The following is a 20,219-nucleotide window of genomic DNA, read 5'->3' as shown; positions in this document are numbered from 1 at the left end:
ATAGAAAGATCAGCATTCATCTGAAATAAAACACTTTTGTAACATTATACACTCTACCAATCAAAAGCTCGCTTTCCCTGTTTGGTTTTTTTTTTTGGGGGGGGGGGGGAGTCTCTTACTGTCCGGTCCGGTTTGGAGTGTGTGTCAACATGTAGGAGTCTCTGAATGAGTTTGTAGGTCTGTTTGGTGTTTTAACAGTTCACTATCGTTTACATCTGCATGTGTTTGTGTCAGGCTGAGGCTGATGATCTGAACGGACTCTTGTACTGTATAATGAGTGGCTGTTTTTGAGTTGTTACTGTGAATTGAAGAGCCCTCTGTGGACCCTGCCAAGCTGCATTTATGCTTAACAAAGGGGTGTAGAATAGAGCCAGCGGAGGGGTGAATAATTTGTTGTGTAACCTTTGTCTCTCTCTGACTCTCTCAGCCCCCCCCCCGCCGCACCCAATCTTCCCAACTCCCTGCCCCCTTTTTTTTCTGATATTATAATTATAATTATGTTATAATGACCTTTCTCCTCCCCACAGACCATTCAGCCCTCTGATAATACAGAAACCCCACTCACTTCACTGTACATCTCTGTGTCCTTTCATCTGCACTTTTTCTTTCTCTCTGTCTCATTTTTCTATTGGCTAAATGGTGTTTTCAGTCAATGCATTGCAGACATGAGCAGTTTAAATAGATGGATTGATGAAGTTGGCATCTCATAGTGAGCTCCTGTGAAAAAGCTCTTAGTGACTCATTTTCTCTCTCTCTCTCTCTGTGTGTGTATGTGTGTGTGTGTTTGTTTGTGAGGTATTTGAATGCCAGAGTCTGTTAAGAACATGTTGTCTCACAAAAGCTTGTATGTGCTACTGTGCTACTTTCAAACTTATCTGAATCGGCCATTGTGCTTTGCATTTTTCACACGAAAGCACATGTTTATGCACATGAATAGTAAAGACCATATGTAACTATATGCAGAGTAAAAAGTGGAAAGAACTATTTATACCTGATCAGATCATTAAAAATGAGGGCCACTGCTAAAATTCACAGGGTCCCGGGACAATATTTTTATGGGTGAGCCCCTTTACTCCAAGGCTCCTTCAACGCAGGTAGTCAGGTTCATATTAAAAATAATTTTCACTTGCATAATGACTGTTACTAATTGTTGTTAACAATTACATTTAAATTTCAAAGTACTTTTCAAAGTAAAGAACATTTTTAAAGCATGAATACTATACATACAATATTGCCAATGCATCTCACTCAACAACAGCAGTGACAAAAAAATGTAATAAAATAAATACTACAGCTACTTATAATAATGATAATGTTTTAAAAATAATATTAAAAATGAGGTGTCATAAATTGAGTACCAATAAATAAATAAATGAATACATTAATATATTCAGCAAAGATTCATTAAATTGATCAAAAGTGATAGCAAGGACTTTTGCATTGTTGGCAAAATGCTTAAACAATTTATATTTAAAATAAATGCTGTTCTTTTGAATGTTCTGTCCATCAAAGAATCCTGAAAAAAAGTTTCCACAAAAATACTGTTTTCACCATTGATAATAATAAGAAATGTTTCTTGAGCAACAAATCAGCATATTAGAATAATTTCTGAAGGATCATGTAAATTCAGCTTTACCATCACAGAAATAAACTGTTTTAAAATGTATTAAATTAATATTAAAACAGAAAAATTGTAATAAATATTACTATTTTTACTGACTTATTGAATAAATTAATGTAGCACTGTTGACCTAAACATTTCTTTAAAAAATGCATTAAAAAATCTTACTGACCCCAAGTTTTCAAATGCTTCTGTAAATAAATAAACAAATAAGCATCAATCAATCAGTCAATAGATATTCAACAAAACATGACAACATTTTTACAATGTGAAATCTCAGTATATTTTTGGAGTAATTAGTGTCTTGCATAGCCTAGAGAGCTTGCATAAGCACACACTTTCACAAAGTTGACCATACACAGAACAGCTTTTAAGACAAAGAAATAGATAGAAAAAGACCAGTCTAAGGGTTTTGTGTCCATATTGCAATAATACTAAATTAACCACTGCTATACACTTCGGTCCCATAACACACCTCTATAGGCCGTTCCCTCAAGGCCATAACTCTAAACTAATTCAGCAAACCCCTTTACCTGCTCTCCTATAGCAAAATACCGTTCATCACATTTAACTAGTCCACGGCCATTCCCTCAGGCCCATAACTCTAAACTAATGCAGTTGTACCTGCCCTCCTGGAGCAAAAGGCCTGTACCCTTCATCACCTTTAATTAGATCAACGGCCATTCACATAGACACTACCTATTTATTCACATAGTGTCCCGTACCTTCAAGATCTCTGGAAGGCATTTGCAGGTCTGCTAGTGAAAATGCCCTCTCTGACCACATCAGACACTCTAACCATATTTAGGGTAGTATTTTGCTGGTCATGTGATCTCAGAATGGTGGCCCACATAAGGTGAACTGTTCCATGTGAAATAAAACAGCTTTTATAAGGCTACTGATACGACTGAAGTCTTCATCTCATGTGAGTGATTTTTAATATATTTTTCCAAAACAATGAAAAAAAAAAAAACTTTTATTCAGCAAAGATGCATGGAATTGATCTAAAAGTTACCCAAATATTATATTTTAAATGAATGCTGTTTTTTTTATGTTTTATTAATCAAAGAATCCTGAAAAAAAGTATCACAGTGTTCACAAAAATATTAAGCAGAACTACGTTTTGATAATAAGATGAAATGTTTCTTGAGCAACAAATCAGCATATTGAATCATTTAGCACTGCAAACTGGAGTAATGGCTGCTAAAATCATCACAGGACTAAATTACATTTTAAAATCCGTTAAAATAGTTATTTTAAGTTGTAATAATATTTCACAATATTGCTGGTTTTGCAGTGTTTTGGGCCAAATAAATGCAGTCTATGAGCACAAGAGAAACGTTAATTATATATTTGCACTGAAAAACTGAGATTTTAAGATTTCCAGTGACCTGCATTGGCCCACATGCCCATGGGACTCAATATGAGGCTAGTTTCCAAATAGAGCAGTCAAAACTTTTCAAAACACAACCCAGCTCAGAGAGAGAGAGAGAGAGTTTGTCCTTGCTGCAGTCTTGTCAGCCTGGACTGAAGACAACACCATAAGGTCAGTCCCTGAGGTCGGGTTATAAAAATGACTGTGCTCTCCTTTAGTGGTAATTAGCCTCCAATGGCTCTTCGGGGGTGTTGTGATGAAAAGGAGTGTGTGTGAGCAGACATTGCTGAGTGAGAATGCACACAGCAGGGTGTTCCTCGCTGAGAGAAACAGAATGGTTTAAAAGCCTCACATTCTGGTAAAAGCAGCTTTTACACCCACGCCCATGTAAAAGAGGGAGCTGTGAAGGAGGTGAGGAGGATGGAGAGGTGCAATGAGAGAGGAGAAGAGCACAGTTTCATGTCATGCCTCACACAGGGCCACGAAAGGGTCCCTCAGGCAGCACAGCTTCACTGGACTGTTTTCCCCACATTGCTAGCTCTGTTTCATGTCCACTTCTTCTCAGGTTGGATGTATGTGTGTCTCCTCGTGAGGTCTCCCACTGTCAGTATATTGAGTCACGCAGCTCAGCTCTCAGATCTGTACCCATCCAAGCTCAAACGGTTGCCCCAGGCCAAAATGCATCACCCTGCTCTGCTCCATCTTCAGCTGCTCCCCTCCCACCAATCCTTCCGCTAGCTAGCTTTAGTTGCTGATGTTACACTGCAAAAAATATTTTTCTTAATGTCAAAAGTCATTTACTTAAGCAATTTCATTTTAAGGATGTTTTTTTCTCAGTGAACTCTCATGTGGGAGTATGTAATATAAAGATATAAAGTCATAATTGTTTGTGAGAAAATCTAAAAGTCATGAGATACAAATTCACAATTGTGAAATACAAACTTGCAATTATGAAATTAAAAAAAGTCACATTGTGACATATATTGCAATCCTGCAATACTAAGTCACAATTAAAACATAATGTTGCAACTGTGAAATTAAATTGAAATTGTGAAAATGATAAATTGCAGTTATGAAAAATAAAGTTATATATATATATATATATATATATAGATAGATATAAAGTTATATATATAGATATAAAATTGCATTGTGAGATACAAATTGCATTCATACAATTTTAAGTCACAGTTATGAGAAATAAAGTTGCAATTGTGAAACTTTAAGTTGCAGTGGTGAGATATAATGCCACATTATGAGAAATTACAATTACAAGAAAATAAGGTCACAATTGTGAAATATAAAATAGCATTGTGAGATATAAAGTCACAATTATGAGATAATATTTCATGATTGCAATTTATGTTACATTGTAATTGATGTTGAAGTCACAATTAAGAAATAATAATGTTATTGTGAGATATGAAGTTGTAATTAAGAAAAATAAAGTTCCAATAAATAGAAAATGACATTGTGAGATATAAATGGCAATTGTGAAATACTAAGTCGCATTTATGAGAAATTAAGCATAATTGTAAAATATAAAATTACACTGCGAGATATAAAGTCACAATTACCATAAATAGTGACAATTGGTTGGCACCGATAGCCTCGTGCGGCAGTTGAGCTTCAGGCGTCCTGAGCTTATGGACCTTTCCCGATGTTGCCCCCTCTCTCTCTCTCCCACTTCGCTTCCTGTCAATTAACTGTCCTATCATAATGAAAAAAGGGCAAAAAACGCCAAAAATAAATAGTCACAATTGTGGTATATAAAATCGTAATTGTGAAATATAAACTTGCAATTATGAGATATAAAATTGCATTTTGAGATATGAATCGTAATCATGAAATAAGTCACAGTTAAGAAATAATGTTGTAATTGTGAAATATAAAATCAAATTGCATGATATGTCTAAATTATGAGATAACAAAGATGTTTAGTTGCCATTGTGAGACAAAGTTAAAAATTGAAATATAAAGTCACAATAACAATACAAATTAATCTGAGGAATAGTCTTCTGGGCAGCAATTTCACATATATGGTGCAACAGCTTTTCAGGTGTCCTGAGTCCAGGTTTGTGATCTTTTCCATATCCTGTTCTTCTCTCTCTTCCCCAATTACTTCCTGTCTCTATTTCACTCTACTTTTGCATAATGCCAAAAAATATAATGTTGCTACTTCAACAAGAATTTTTACCTGATCTGACTCTAAAACCAGTTCATTTAGAATGTTTCCATATAAAGCACATTATCTGAGTACCTGGCAAAACACAACAGTCTAGTCTATGCCGCAAAATTGTGGTCTTAAACGTTTGCCCCTGCCCCATGGCAATAACATGAATGCACAACAATCACGTAAGAAACCCTTTGTACTTCAGAAAAAAATAGAGGAGAAATCAGCCCGCTATAGGAGCAATGATGGCAGAACATCCCGAGCTCCTTATTACTGTATGTTCCACCATTCGGCTACCATCGCTGCAAGGGAAGATTTTTAGGACACTGCATGAAATGTGCGTTGTGCTTAACTCGACTAACGTGGCTAAATAAAGGCAGGACACAAAAGCGAAAAGAAAAAAAACACTTCACGCTTCACTGGAGAAGTGGTGTGTGCACAGGTCAAGCCATTGATGAGATCAAGCAGAAAAATACAGCATGTCTCTAGGGCCAAATGAGAGCCGTCCAGGTCCAAACCTGCAGCTAGGCTACAGGAGGAGAAGGGTGCTGCCAGCGCTCGTGAGTCATAAGCAGTGTTTTGTGGAAAGACACAGACCATAGAAAAGCTTCAATTCAAGCTAAACCCAAAATGAGGAGTTCTGATAACATTCACTGACGTGCGTTAGCTTAAATCTGGAATTGTGCTAATCCCTGTCTCGCTCTTGCCATCTCTCTCCGTGGTTTGGTGGTAATGAAGGAGTGACTCTGAGTCCTTGGGTGACTGTCTGTACATAGGGACATCTGGTGCAAATTAAAGAGAAGATGCCAAAGTTACACACAAATACGCATGTAAACACACACTGCAACCAAAAGAAAACTTTGGATGCAGTGTCACATTAGCAGTCACACCCATCTGGGTTCATGGAGTGTGCTGAACTTAATGTATTTTTTTGCGTTAAAGTACATGTGTTTGATCTACCAAGTGTGTAGCAAAGTGTTTCTTCAGTGTTAGCACTTAGAAATGATTCTCTTAAATAAAGACAATAGTTTATTTAATTTGTCTATCAACATTTCTCAGTAGCAGACATACATGCTTCAAAGGAGGATTCTGACCATTTATAATAATTTATATAGCAAATTTTCAAAGCTCAAGGGGACTTTACAATCAGATTAATACAGAGAGCAGACAAATTAATTAATTTTCCCCCTGAACAATCAAATGTACTTTCCTCCTTATCAAATATGTTATTCATTTTGTAGAGAAATTAAGGGTGATGGAAATGTAATATGAAGCATACATGCATCACAGTAGGATTATGTCATTGTATAATAGTAATATTTTATATGGCAAATTTCTCAAGTTTCTCAAATTTCTTAATTGCATTTTACAATCAATCATATTAATACAAAGAGCAAACAAATAAACATACATATTTAAACAAATTCATCCCTGACCTATCAAATGCAAATTCCTCCCCATCAAAGATTAATTATTTCTGTCAGCATACAGAAGACGACAACTAGGGTTGGGTATCGTTAGAAATTTTCCGGTTCCGATTCTAGTTTTGCCTAACTATTCCAGTTCCATTTAAATGAACTATTATAATTGTCGGTACATGTACAGTCAGACAAAACAACGTGCACATTTATCAAAGACGTGAGTGCGCGTACAGTCGTGGAAAATGATGTGTTCGGCGGTTAAAGACGCGGCGCGTCTGTGGAGTGCGCGAATGAGCTCAGTAATTAAAGAGGCAGGGCGGCATTTCTGTTATTTGGTTTGTGACATCCTTTACGGGAAACGCCGGCGCAAGGTGTTTGGTCACGCTCACAGCGCTTGGTCACGTGTCGCAACAGAACCGTTTTCGGAACCGAAACTTAGAAATTGCTCACGGTTCCGGTTCTTTTCAAAAAACAGGACCGATTCTGAATAATAACCGGTTATCGGTTCCCAACCCTAACGACGACACAGGTTGGAAGAGGAGAAAGCGATGGTCATAGGTAAGGGTATATTTCAGAAGTTCAGAGTATAACTTAGTTTGAGCATTAACATAAGTGTCTGTGCAACGGTAAATTGCAGGTGGAGATGGACCCAGAGAGCTGAGCAGATGACAGAACAGGAACTGGTAAGTATCCAATGAGAGGAGCCAGTTAAGTTGATGCATGCATGTGAACAACAAGACCAGACACTGAAGGAGTGATGAGATGGTGGCTTTGTACCAGTCCTAATTAGTGACAGCAGGTGGAGTGCATCAGTATTCGGGTGATTGTGAATGAGTTGGAGGGGCCGAAGGATCTGGCGTGGCTGTTGACTCCGTGACAGTACCCCCTCCTCCACGGGCGGCTCCAGAAGCCCGCAAGATGTGGCGACGAGGACGGCCATGACCCCTGGGTGCTGGATGATCAGGATGTTGAGTGTGCCATGCTACCAAAGATCTCTCCTCGGGACCAAATCCCTCCCAGTCGAACATGTACTCTAAGTGGCCGCCTCATCGTCGGGAGTCCAGGATGGTATTGACTCGGTATATGTTCTGCTCCTCCGTGATCTCTGGAGGAGAAGGCATGTCAGGTTCACCAGATCCTGTGGGAGGAGAGGCCAGAGGGTTAGTGAACGGTTTGAGGAGTGAAACACAGAATGGTGCAATACGGTAGTGTGAAGGCAAGTCAAGTTGGTAGTTACGGCGTTGATGTGCCTCCTGATGGTAAAAGGACTGATGTAGCGGGTACTCAGCTTTCGACTTGTCCCTGGTTGAAAGCCAGACCTTTTCACCCGGATGGTACTGGGGAGCGTTGGAGCGGCGAGCATCAGCCTGACTTTTATGTCTCCGCACAGCCTGTTGTAGGTGGACATGCGCTGAGTCCCAGACCCTCTCGCTCTCCTGGAACCAGTGTTTAACAGCTGGAATGTCCGAGGGCTCACCTGACCAGGGAAACAGGGGCAGCTGGAAGCGGAGGATGCATTAAAAGGGTGTTAGGCTGGTGGTACTTTGCCTTAAAGAATTCTGAGCAAACCCGGCCCAGTGCAGGAAACGGCTCCAGCTGTGCTGGTGGCCGTGGCAGTAAGATCTCAGGTAACGCCCAATTTCCCGGATCTTACACTCAGTCTGGCCATTGGTTTGAGGGTGATATCCAGTTGACAAACTGACAGAAACCCTGAGGAGTTGGAAGGTGGCTCGCCAAACTTGGAGATAAATTGTAGTCCCCTGTCTGAGACAATATCCTCAGGTAGACCATAGTTACGGAATACCTCTTGAAACAGATGTTCAGCGGTCTCAAAGGCTGTAATCCTTTCAGAGGAATGAGTTTACATGCTTTAGAAAACCTGTCCACAACCACAAGGTTACAGGTCTTGGAATCAGAGGGAGGAAGGTTGCTAACAAAGTCTACCCTGAGGTGGGACCAGAGCTGGCAAGGAATCGGAAATGGAACCAGTTTACCTTGCGGTAGGTGATGGGGGGGTTTGGAGGTAGAACAGACTGAGCAGCCCTTAACAAATTGGGAGACTTCTCGGGCCATGTTAGGCCACCAGAACCGGCTTTGGAGGAGAGGGTTTGTTAGGTGCCTGGGTGTCCAGAGCCCGGAGAAGAGTGTACGGAGCCCAGAAGGGTCAGTCGGAGTGTAGTAGGGACATAAACCTTTCCTTCTGGACCTCCCGGCGGAGCAGGTTCTGAACGAGTGGCTTCTGTGATCTGATCATCCAGGGCCCATTGGATCGGGCTTACAGTTATTGCTGGAGGGAGTATGGGTTCTGGAGGAGAGTGTTTTTCCTCCGAGTGGTAGAAACGGGAGAGTGTGTCTGCTCTTTGGTCCTTGGATCCAGGCTGGTAGGAGACGGTGAAATTGAAACGAGTGAATATTGCCCAGCGGGCTTGCCGTGGGTTGAGTCTCTTCGCATCTCGAAGATATTCCAGATTACAATGTTCGTGATTACTTCAAATGGATGATTTGCTCCTTCCAGCCAGTGTCACCATTCCTCAAGAGCTAGTTTGATCACCAGAAGCTCCCTGTTACCGATGTCATAGTTCTGCTCCGCCGGGGATAACTTCTTTGAGGAGAAGGCACATGGAAGGAGTGTGGGAGGCTCTCCATGGCGTTGAGACAATACACCTCCTACCGCGATGGTAGAAGCACCCACTTCAACGACGAAAGGGAGTTCTGGGTTAGAGTGAACAAGGGTAGGAGCGGTACAGAAGGCATCCTTGAGTTGTTGGAATGCTTTGATGGTGTCAGGAGTCCAGGAGGGAGACTTGGGCTTCTTTCTCAACAGGGAGGTGAGAGGTGCACAGATTTGACTGAAGTTGGCGATGAAACGGCGGTAGAAGTTGGCAAAACCTAGGAATCTTTGGAGATCCTTGATGGTGGTTGGTTGAGGCCAGTCCTTGTCAGCTTGTACCTTCCTCTGGTCCATATGAATGCCTTGATGGTCAATGATATAGCCCAGGAATTGGACGTTATGTCTGTGGAACTCATACTTCTCTAGCTTAAGGTACAGATGGTGTTGTCTCAGCAAAATGTGGTGGGGATGTTCGGCCAGGTTCCGGGAGTAGATGAGTATATCATCGATATACACTATGGCGAACTGATGGAGGAACTCCCAGAAAACGTCATTCATGAAACCTTGGAAGACGGAAGGAGAGTTGGAAAACCCATACGGCATGACCTGATACTCCTAGTGATCTGAGGGTGTGATGAAGGTAGTCTTCCACTCATCTCTTTTGTGGATCCGAATGAGGTTGTATGCGCTTTGCAGGTCCAATTTGGAGAAGACGCAAGCTCCACGTAGTTGTTCCAGGGCAGCAGGGACCAGAGGAAGTGGATAACGATATTTGACAGTTTGTGAGTTCAAAACACCGTAATCAATGCAGGTCCTCAAGCCGCCATCCTTCTTACTGATGAAAAAGAAGCTTGATGTGGCGGGTGAAGTAGAAGGACAGATGAATTCTTGTTTGAGAGCCTCCTTGATGTACTCCATGGCCTTTTGTTCCGGGATGGACAATGGGTGTACTCTACCGTTGGGGAGCATAGCCCTAGGCAGCAGGTCAATAGCACAGTCCCATGGCCTATGAGGTGGCAATTCCGTTGCTGCCTGCTTACTGAAGACATCCTGGAAAGCCCTGTAGTCCGATGGAATCACTGGAGTTTCGATGATTTTGGGGCGCTCCACTGTCGTGGAACAAATGGTTGTATTACTGGTTTTGGAGGAAGGCAGCGCTGAAGACAACTTCTGAACCAGAGACATGCAGTTCTGGAAACAGTTTTTGCTCCATTGAAGGATCTCACTAGAGTTCCACTTGACTTGGGGTGAATGTTGATGAAGCCAAGGGCATCCCAGGATGATGTTGGTGGTAGAACCGTCCAACACCAGGAAGGAGATGGATTCACGATGCAGACAGCCTATATGGAGCGTGATGGTAGGGGAACAGTAAAGGATCTTGCCTCTGCCCAGTGGTTTTCCCAGTATAGTGTGAAGTGGTTGAGAGCCGGTCTCATCCTTTAAGTTTAATTGTCTTAGGAGATTCAATGAGATGAAGTTTCCGGAGGCTCCCGAGTCGAGGAGGGCTTGTGCTGCAACAAATTGATGAGCAGAGGTTACCTGCACGGTAGTGCATGACAATGGTGCAATCATGGTGTTGCAATTTTACGGTACTCACCGCTGGGCGTGGAGGACAGACGGGGCAGACCAACATCAGATGTCCTGCTGTCCCGCAGTATAAGCACAATCCATTCCTGGTTCTCTGTAGACGCGAGTTGGCCGTTGACTGAAATTTCGTAGGCAGTTTGGTCAAATACTTCCTTGAAATGAGAAACAAAGTCTGTTAGTGAATTGGTGATCATACCTTGAGCTTCCTAGATTGATTTTGTCCATTGTAGAGCACTTCCAGACAAGAACGTGATGTATGCAATCTTGGCCCAATCGTTTGGAAATAGTTGGGGCTGCATCTCAAAAAACAATGAACATTGAAGCAGGAAGCCGACTGCATTCCTCCACCTCACTGGAATGTTGCATGATGGGCCATGGGACTGGCGGAAGCAGATTGGAGGGGTGATAGAGCAGTGACTGACGGATGGCATGGATGAACTCAGCAAGTTCAATGGGTCCGGGTTGCGATCGCTAGAGGGTTCCGGGCTGCTCTGCATATCTTTTGTTGGCCTGGTCTTCTGTCAGCATACAGAAGAGGAAGACACAGGTAAGTGCAATTCAACAAGGTTTATTTATTGAAGCCTTGGAAGAGGAGAAAGCGATGATCATAGGTAAGGGTATATTTCAGAAGTTCAGAGTATAACTTAGCTTGAGCATTAACATAAGTGTCTTTGCAGGTGGAGATGGATTCGGAGAGCTGAGCAGACAACAGAAGAGGAACTAGTAAGTATCCAACGAGAGGAGCCAGTTAAGTTAATGCACACATGTGAACAACAAGACCAGACACTGAAGGGGTGATGAGATGATGACTTTATACCAGTCCTAATTAGTGACTGCAGGTGGAGTGCATCAGTATTCGGGTGATTGTGAACGAGTGGGAGGGGCCAAAGGATCTGGCGTGGCTGTTGACTGGTGGTGGAAATCACATATATGAAGCAAATACAGTATATTACACATACATGCATCTCAGAAGGATGCCATTATTTTATAATAATAATAATAATAACAATAATTATTTATATGCCAAATTTCCAAAGCGTAAGGAGACTTTACAATAATCAGATTAATACAGAAAGCAAATAAATAAACACGCATACAAATATGCACATACATGCATCACCCCCTCCCAATTTTGGTGGTGGGGATGACATTTTTAAACATTTTTGGAATAAAAAGGCCACCTCCTTTGTCTTGCTTGGGCTAATTTCAAAAAAAAATTTTTTTTTAAATTTCAATTTTTTTTTAAATAAATCAATAAATTATGCAAAATAAATAAACAACATTTTCACACTTTTTGCATCATTTGTCATTTACAGTCTGATTGGAAATGGCACACAACAAATATTGTTCACAAGTTGAAGTGACATTTACCTTGATTGTTCTTTGTTTTCTTTACACTTTAATGGTCTCATATTTCATCTCAAACCTGACCTTCACTGACACTGTCGTCTCCTTGTTTGTCATGGTGGAAATTACACCACAACATTCATGTGACCTCCATATAACAAAACTAAGGTGAAATCTGTTTAAATAAAAATCAGCCATAAAATCTCCTATAGTTGAAGAAATATATGTATATTTGAACAACAAATGCATTTTGCTTGCATTTGATCACACCTCTGTGAGCTCAAGTTTAGCCGTATGTGTGCGTGTGCATGTGAGAGGCTATTCTAGAAAAGTGTTGGAATAAAACAGTCACACTTCACTACTACAGGAGGATTAACATTGTAGAGAGTTGTCTTGAGCGAGACTGACTAATCAAGCGTGAACTGGCACAGCGCATTAACACATCGGAGAACCAAGAAAGCCAAATACTCACATACTCTCACCCTTTCATAAGCAAGCACATATACCAGAGTGAGAGCACTCAAGTGAACAACTCACCAAGGCACACCACTGCTAATGCAGAACACCCACACTTCATATTAATACAGCCCAGAAAGGCAATGATAATAAAGGACAAACTACAGATTATATATTATATATTATATGTCTGCCTGCTGAACACAGTGGTAGGATAGACTTAAGCTGGTGTTGTCACATTTTTAACTCCAATTAGTCAATTTCTGTTTAGGCACAAACATTAAAGTCTTTGCAACTGTATTTTCTTAGGTTTTAACACAGGCTGACATAGTGGCATGCAGAGCATGTTGTCACACTATATGTGGTAGGTTGTCACAAAGGCAACCATCAAACCAGCTAAAATAAAACATAAATAATAAGAAGAAATAAGACAAGCAACAATGTAAAAGGTAAATAACCCTTTGTCTATTTTTGTTCTGCCAATGAAAATAGTTCCAAACTAAGTCAGAGTCAAACATTGTGGATTTCGCAGCAAAACACATTAGCTTTGTTTCTTTCCCGAATGATTCAGTGTTTTTGAACAAATTGGTTGAGTAAATGATTCAATGACTCACTCATAAAGACAGTCACTTGTTTCATTTCTGAATGAATCTGTTTTCTTAAATGAATCTTTAAATTAATCGATGAAGACTCACTCAAGAGTCACTTACTGCCACCTACTGGAATAACAATCTAAATCCCCATCACTAATGCAAATTCAAGGACTGGAAATTAAAGAAAAATTTAATTTTCAGGCTAATATATATTGTAATTAAGAAATTGCATAAAATCCATTCATATGAAACACATGTGACAACTTGCCCCAATATCAGATTTCTTAAAACAAAATCAGCTTGCCCAAAGAATACAGTTCAAATGATTCTTGTATAAATTTGTGCAAAAAATTGATTTAGGAATTTAGTTTGGAAGACAGAATTAACAAAAATTCATTTTAGGGATTTTTACTTTGAACTAGGTCTTTGAAACCAACATACAAAACCACTGACTGCTAGCTAAATATGCATTCTTTTAATTGGCTCTTGACTCAAAACCTGAGACCAAAGCATTGTGAGAACTTCTCCGTATGACAACTATAGGTCAAAAATCACTGCTTCATCTTATCTCTTTACCCTCTCACACTCACCATCTGTCACTCTGTTTCCGTGCACTATAGGTCAAAAATCACTGCTTCATCTTATCTCTTTACCCTCTCAAACGCACAATCTGTCACTCTGTTTCCGCCCACTATAGGTCAAAAATCACTGCTTCATCTTATCTCTTTACCCTCTCACACTCGCCATCTGTCACTCTGTTTCCGCCCACTATAGGTCAAAAATCACTGCTTCATCTTATCTCTTTACCCTCTCACACTCGCCATCTGTCACTCTGTTTCCGCCCACTATAGGTCAAAAATCACTGCTTCATCTTATCTCTTTACCCTCTCACACTCGCCATCTGTCACTCTGTTTCCGCCCACTATAGGTCAAAAATCACTGCTTCATCTTATCTCTTTACCCTCTCACACTCGCCATCTGTCACTCTGTTTCCGCCCACTATAGGTCAAAAATCACTGCTTCATCTTATCTCTTTACCCTCTCACACTCGCCATCTGTCACTCTGTTTCCGCCCACTATAGGTCAAAAATCACTGCTTCATCTTATCTCTTTACCCTCTCACACTCGCCATCTGTCACTCTGTTTCCGCCCACTATAGGTCAAAAATCACTGCTTCATCTTATCTCTTTACCCTCTCACACTCGCCATCTGTCACTCTGTTTCCGCCCACTATAGGTCAAAAATCACTGCTTCATCTTATCTCTTTACCCTCTCACACTCGCCATCTGTCACTCTGTTTCCGCCCACTATAGGTCAAAAATCACTGCTTCATCTTATCTCTTTACCCTCTCACACAGAGTCTGTCACTCTGTTTTCGTCCACTATAGGTCAAAAATCACTGCTTCATCTTATCTCTTTACCCTCTCACACGCACCATCTGTCACTCTGTTTCCGTCCACTATAGGCCAAAAATCACTGCTTCATCTTATCTCTTTACCCTCTCACACGCACCGTCTGTCACTCTGTTTCCATCCACTATAGGTCAAAAATCACTGCTTCATCTTATCTCTTTACCCACTCACACGCACCGTCTGTCATTCTGTTTCCGTCCACTATAGGTCAAAAATCACTGCTTCATCTTATCTCTTTACCCATGCACCGTCTGTCACTCTGTTTCTGTCCACTATAGGTAAAAAATCACTGCTTCATCTTATCTCTTTACCCTCTCACACGCACTGTCTGTCACTCTGTTTCCGTCTTTCTTTCAGTGCTCCTGTTTCACAGCTTTTTAAACAAACATTGTCTCTCTCTCCCTCTCTCTCACATCAATAATGTAACTAAATGTATCTCTGTGTTTAAGCCCTGACAGGGCCCTTCTGTCACTTTCCTATTTAATAATAAACACAAAAAGAGGGGGACAGAGTGAAGGGGACAGCGTGTATGTACAGGAATGAGAATGATATGCCAGCGGAGTGCATTACTCTAGCACTTACTTACTTGGTTTGGCCCACACAGCAGTTTTTGCTTCCATCAGTGTGCAAACATCTCCATCTCTCTGGATCACAATGGACCCACTGAGTGCAGCCCGGCACTTCATAAATGTCCACGCTCAGGGTTACGGCCTACCTGAGAATCTATTTAGGGTTTGGGTCATACACTTTTAATTACAGTTAGGGAACTTAGAACAAGTCATGTAGGAGAAAACCCTGGATAAAACCATGTTAAACTGAGATTAATCACAGATTAGTAAATAACAGACTAAAAAGAGCACAATTAATCTTGCTGACTCCACCATAGAAAGAAATCAACTTATATGTCTTTTTCAATATATTTCATCATGCATTTTTGAGAGGACTATGTAAATATAGCCATCCCTAATGTTGAATGGCACATAAATATCTCATTAAATGAATAATTATTTTGTTAAAATCCAATTAAAACGCATCTGCCTTTGTGCGAAATGTGAGTTACCTTAAAATATAAAGTTGCACTTGTCTAAATATGATTAGAAGAAATATGGTAGTTCGTTCATCAGTTCTCCCCAAAGTGTATTGAACAGAATGTCTACAAAGCTGTTTTTTAGACAGGCAATTTTTCTGACACACTTACTGAATTTGACCTAGGATGTAAGCCAAGAAGTCCAGGATAATCTTGTGAAGAAAAATAATGTGCCTTTCATAATATTGGAAGAAACTCAATTTTAACTTGATTAGCATTTTATTTTATTTATACATCTAATGGAACGTCAATGCTAATTGTTAGATTTAAAATTATTAACAGGCTACACAAACTGTCCTGCAGTGTGGGATGATTAGAGAGAATAAACTCCATTACAACTGATTTAAACAGCATTTTTCAAATTGTATTATAATTATTGCATGTGGTTTTTATGTCACAGACAACATGGAATATTTGTACTTTTAAAAGATAATTTGTCACAATGCATGATCATTAACATGGATTAGTGAATTCAAAACATTGATTTAAAAGTGGCAAAGCAATTGCAAGAAATTTTGACCTGTTATATCATATTGTTCCTGTGTCCATATGTTAATTTTAACCTAAATTCTTGATGAAAAAAGCTCATGTTCATGTGAATTTGTCAACTACCCATCTGAGAATAAATGTTGTCAGTGAAGTGACAAGATTTGCTGTCACCATTCTGAGTGTTGGAGTGCTGCCGCAGAGCAGAGTCATTGTCAGAGCTGAAGATGGTGGGAACTTTAGGTCCTCTCTGTTATAGCCTATACTTGAGCAAATAAAATATTTGTCTCAGGCCCTGTGAATTTCTGCAACAGCCCTGACCCAGAATCATCCCTCTGTTCATTCCACACTAACAGATGGAGAGGCCATCTGTAAATGACAATTTGGAGTTTTTGGAGACATTTTCACTCAATAATGTAAATAAAGGTTTAATGTACCTTTAGAAGCCATAGTTTTATTGAACCCTAATGTCAATCTGTGACACATTTATAACTGGTTTGATCATGTTGGACTGCCCATTAAAAATCCACATTCACTCACATAAACAAATAGCAAACCAAGATATTTCAAGGTAGGTATTTCAAGGTAGATTGTGCATAATGATTCACAGAATGCATAATTTAATTTCACTGATGTTAAAATACAGTCCATATGCACTTGTCTTACAAAGGCACATATAAGAGAATGTAAATTATTATAAATCATCCTTTGTATAATGAGGTCAAAAGGACGAACTCCCTGCAGAGACTGTTAAATACGGTGGGTGGGTGTGTGTGTGTGTGTGTGTGTGTGTATGTGTGTGTGTGTGTATGTGTGTGCACATGCTTGAATGTGTGTCAAAGAAAAAACTATACTTATATACAGTAAGATCATTAGAAGAGACTGTCAAAGATTAATGGTGTATTTATATGTCTGTGTGCAGGTCTTTGTGAGAAAGTACTTGTCAAATGATTTGTGTAAGCATGCATGCACTTCTGTGTAAGATCTTCAAGACCAGATTGACATTGGACATCAAATGGTGATCCAACACAGTCTGAATTGTTTACCATATAAAAATGACAAAAATTTTGATAAAACTCAAATATGAAAATTTATTTATTTAATGCATTTAGCCAACAATATCCCCAACATTATTAACATGACTGAGTAGAACATTTGACAGTTTTGTAAAAACACAAACAACAGCAGAAGCTTACCTAACATATTGTGTGGAACGAACACTGGGACAAGTATTGTAGCCTGTTAGTATAAGCCATATTACCAGAGAAAAATTAATTTAAAATGAAAAACAACAAATACATAAAAATAAAATTATGATTAGATATGTGTCCTTTGATTGCAACAATAGAAGAAAAACTACTCATATTTATTATTGATTTTAGTAAAAATGAGAAATATTATTTATATTTGAAAATATTTTATTACATTTAATCACATTATTCCTGCGCAGCCATTATTCCAGTCTTCAGTGTCAGATGATCCTTCAGAAATCATTCTAATATGCTGATTTGCTGCTCAAGAAACATTTCTTATTATTATCAATGGTGAAAACTGTTCAATATTTTTGTGAAAAACAATGCATAAAAAAAAGACTGGGCCCAATCTTTTGAATGGTAATTTTCTCCTCCCGTTTAAAAGTTGATCATTTTACTTTGCAGTCCTAACTATGTGTGATTATATGGATAGTTGGATAATAATTTCATTATTTTCATTAAGCATTATTTCCCCCCCTGATGTCAATGATTAAAGAACTTTACAAGAATGCCATGACAGTTCTAATTGGGGAAGCATTCATACTCTTTTCCTTGTGGGTATCTCACTTGACACTATTTGACTGACCAGTTACAAACACCAAACTTCAGTTCAAATAATTGAATTGTTCTGTAACGTTCATTAAATGTGCTTGAAAGGATGCATGAAATGCCCGAGAGCAACATACTGATTTCTGCTTATCCACTAAGTGATCAAGAGTCACTAAAACTATAAACATGTCTAATCATACATTTCATAGTATTGCTTTTAGGAATATAGCATTTAGGACATAATAATTGCTAGATTACATTTATTTTAGCAGAAGAATCCAAAATAATTAACATCATTATCATTAAACGTTTTTGACATTAATGTTGAACACACATTAATATACAGTTTGAATGACAATCAAATTTGTCTCCAACCTGGATTTATTATAAGTATATGCTCTACAGTGACACTGTCCCAGTACTAATGATTAATTTTAAGAAATACATAATCCCTTAAAAGCACAACATTGCCAAACACACTGTTATAGAAGTGCCCTCTTTTCATTTTCACTGTCTACCAAAGGAAAAAACACTAAATCTCTCCCAAATCTCAGCCCTGCATGCTCCAAGGCATCAAGAGAAGCGATGGATAAGAACCAAATGGAGAGAGACAGACAGGGAAATGATAGATCGGCGGAGAGATTTGTGGGGTCCCCATCTGTGAACATAATCTAAAAAAATCTGTTTATGCGCTAGCAAGAGAGAGAGATGGGGGGGGGTTGATTTAGTGTAAGCCACAGAATAACATCAGTTGCGTGGTTTTAACGGTAAATAGAGGAGGGAGGGGGAAGCTGAATTAAAAACACTCTCATCCTCAGTATATGTGCCAGCTGTGTGTGTGTTTGTGTGAGGTTTAGGCCTTCTGTGAATGTGCTTTATATGACTGTGCTTGTTTTGTCTTTGCTCAGTTTGGTTTGATTAATGTAAGAGTCTTTAGGTTCTTTACATGAGGACTTGGCCCATTTCACGCCACCCCAGAGGAGCCAGAGCTCAACCTCCCATCATCTGGAAAAATATGTGGTATTAAATAAACATGAACCATTTCAGAAATAATTCATTTGCAAACAGTCTGATGGATTGCTGATAAGAATTCACTTGCTTCTTTTATTTGTCTTTTCACTCTCTTTCTGTCGGTGATAAACAGTTTATTAGATGAATGTCAGGGAAAACATTATATGATGGGAAAGGACAGCTTAGCTGCCCGATTCTGGTCATATCAACCTTTATTGTATAGAGCATTTTGACACAAGTTCTGCCTGTGGCGCATTTTTCATATGGGATGTTGACAGGCGCATTCCAGCGTTGTGCACATTTTAGCAACGCATTCCGGTGGCACTCTTGTATTTTCTTTCTGACACACAGTAGCAGAGTAGCAAAGTCTGAGACACCAATTTTTACATATTTTAAGCATCAACTTAATGGAATGAAAAGTTGAATGGGAAATTTACACTGAACTTAGCGAGGTCATATAAGCTAGATATGCCAAATCAGGTCCTCGCTTGAAATCAGGTCTACATCAACAATATGATAATGATATTATTTTTTAAAAAGTGTATAACTGCTTGCTAGTGCATGATTAAACCAAATTGAACATAAATATGTACAGCGTGAAACTTGAATACCTAAAACATGGTACAAAACTAAACTTTGTGAAACATAAAAAATTTAAATAAAAAAAACATAACCCAGGGTTACAATGACTCAAGGTTAACGATTTTAAGTACAAAAAGGCCTTTTGTGACGTGTTAATTAGTGACCTTTAAATGACAAAGATCCTATACATTCCTGATTCATGAATTAAAAACGCTCTCGTCCTCAGTATATGTGCCAGCTGTGTGTGTTTGTATGAGGTTTAGGCGTTCTATGAACATGCTTTATGACTGTGCTCAGTGGCGTAACTTAGTAATGACGGGCCCCAGTGCAGGCTATTAGGACGGGCCCCCTGGGGTGCACGGTTATGAAGCACATACAAACACACAGCGCTCTGTTTAGAAGGGAACCCATATATGCAAATTTTCTGACTAACCTACTTAATTTAGACCAACTAAAATCAGTATCTTATCATTACGCCAAATAGAAACAGAAAATCGTGCTATACGCACTTTCATGAGATCGGGTTAGCCTACAACAATTAATTTGTAGTCTATTTTACAAAGGGGAATACAACGAATTCATGACAATGTTTTACATTCAACCCGCAAAATTTGAGTGTAACGTTCTTTAAAATCATCTGAAATGCAATAAAGTA

At 39.3% G+C, this 20,219-nt stretch overlaps 1 protein-coding gene across 2 annotated transcripts in view; it reads left to right on the top strand.

Annotated features, from left to right (window-relative positions):
* The window catches only part of LOC107744289 (ephrin type-B receptor 5-like), a 54,756-nt gene that overhangs the window by 321 nt on the left and 34,216 nt on the right, over positions 1-20,219 (top strand). The window contains exon 1 of one of the 2 annotated variants that reach the window (XM_016557846.1): positions 16,395-16,399. The exons of the other annotated variant lie outside the window; for it this stretch is intronic. The gene's annotated coding sequence lies outside the window, so the exon portion shown is untranslated. Of the gene's footprint in view, positions 1-16,394; positions 16,400-20,219 lie in introns of those variants that run through there. 2 annotated transcript variants of the gene reach the window in all.

This window comes from Sinocyclocheilus rhinocerous, unplaced genomic scaffold (genome assembly GCF_001515625.1).
Source record: "Sinocyclocheilus rhinocerous isolate Xijiao unplaced genomic scaffold, SAMN03320098_v1.1 scaffold137, whole genome shotgun sequence".
Lineage (NCBI taxonomy): Eukaryota > Metazoa > Chordata > Actinopteri > Cypriniformes > Cyprinidae > Sinocyclocheilus > Sinocyclocheilus rhinocerous.
Note: the sequence above shows the minus strand (reverse complement) of the source record. Positions and strands in the feature narration are given on the sequence as shown.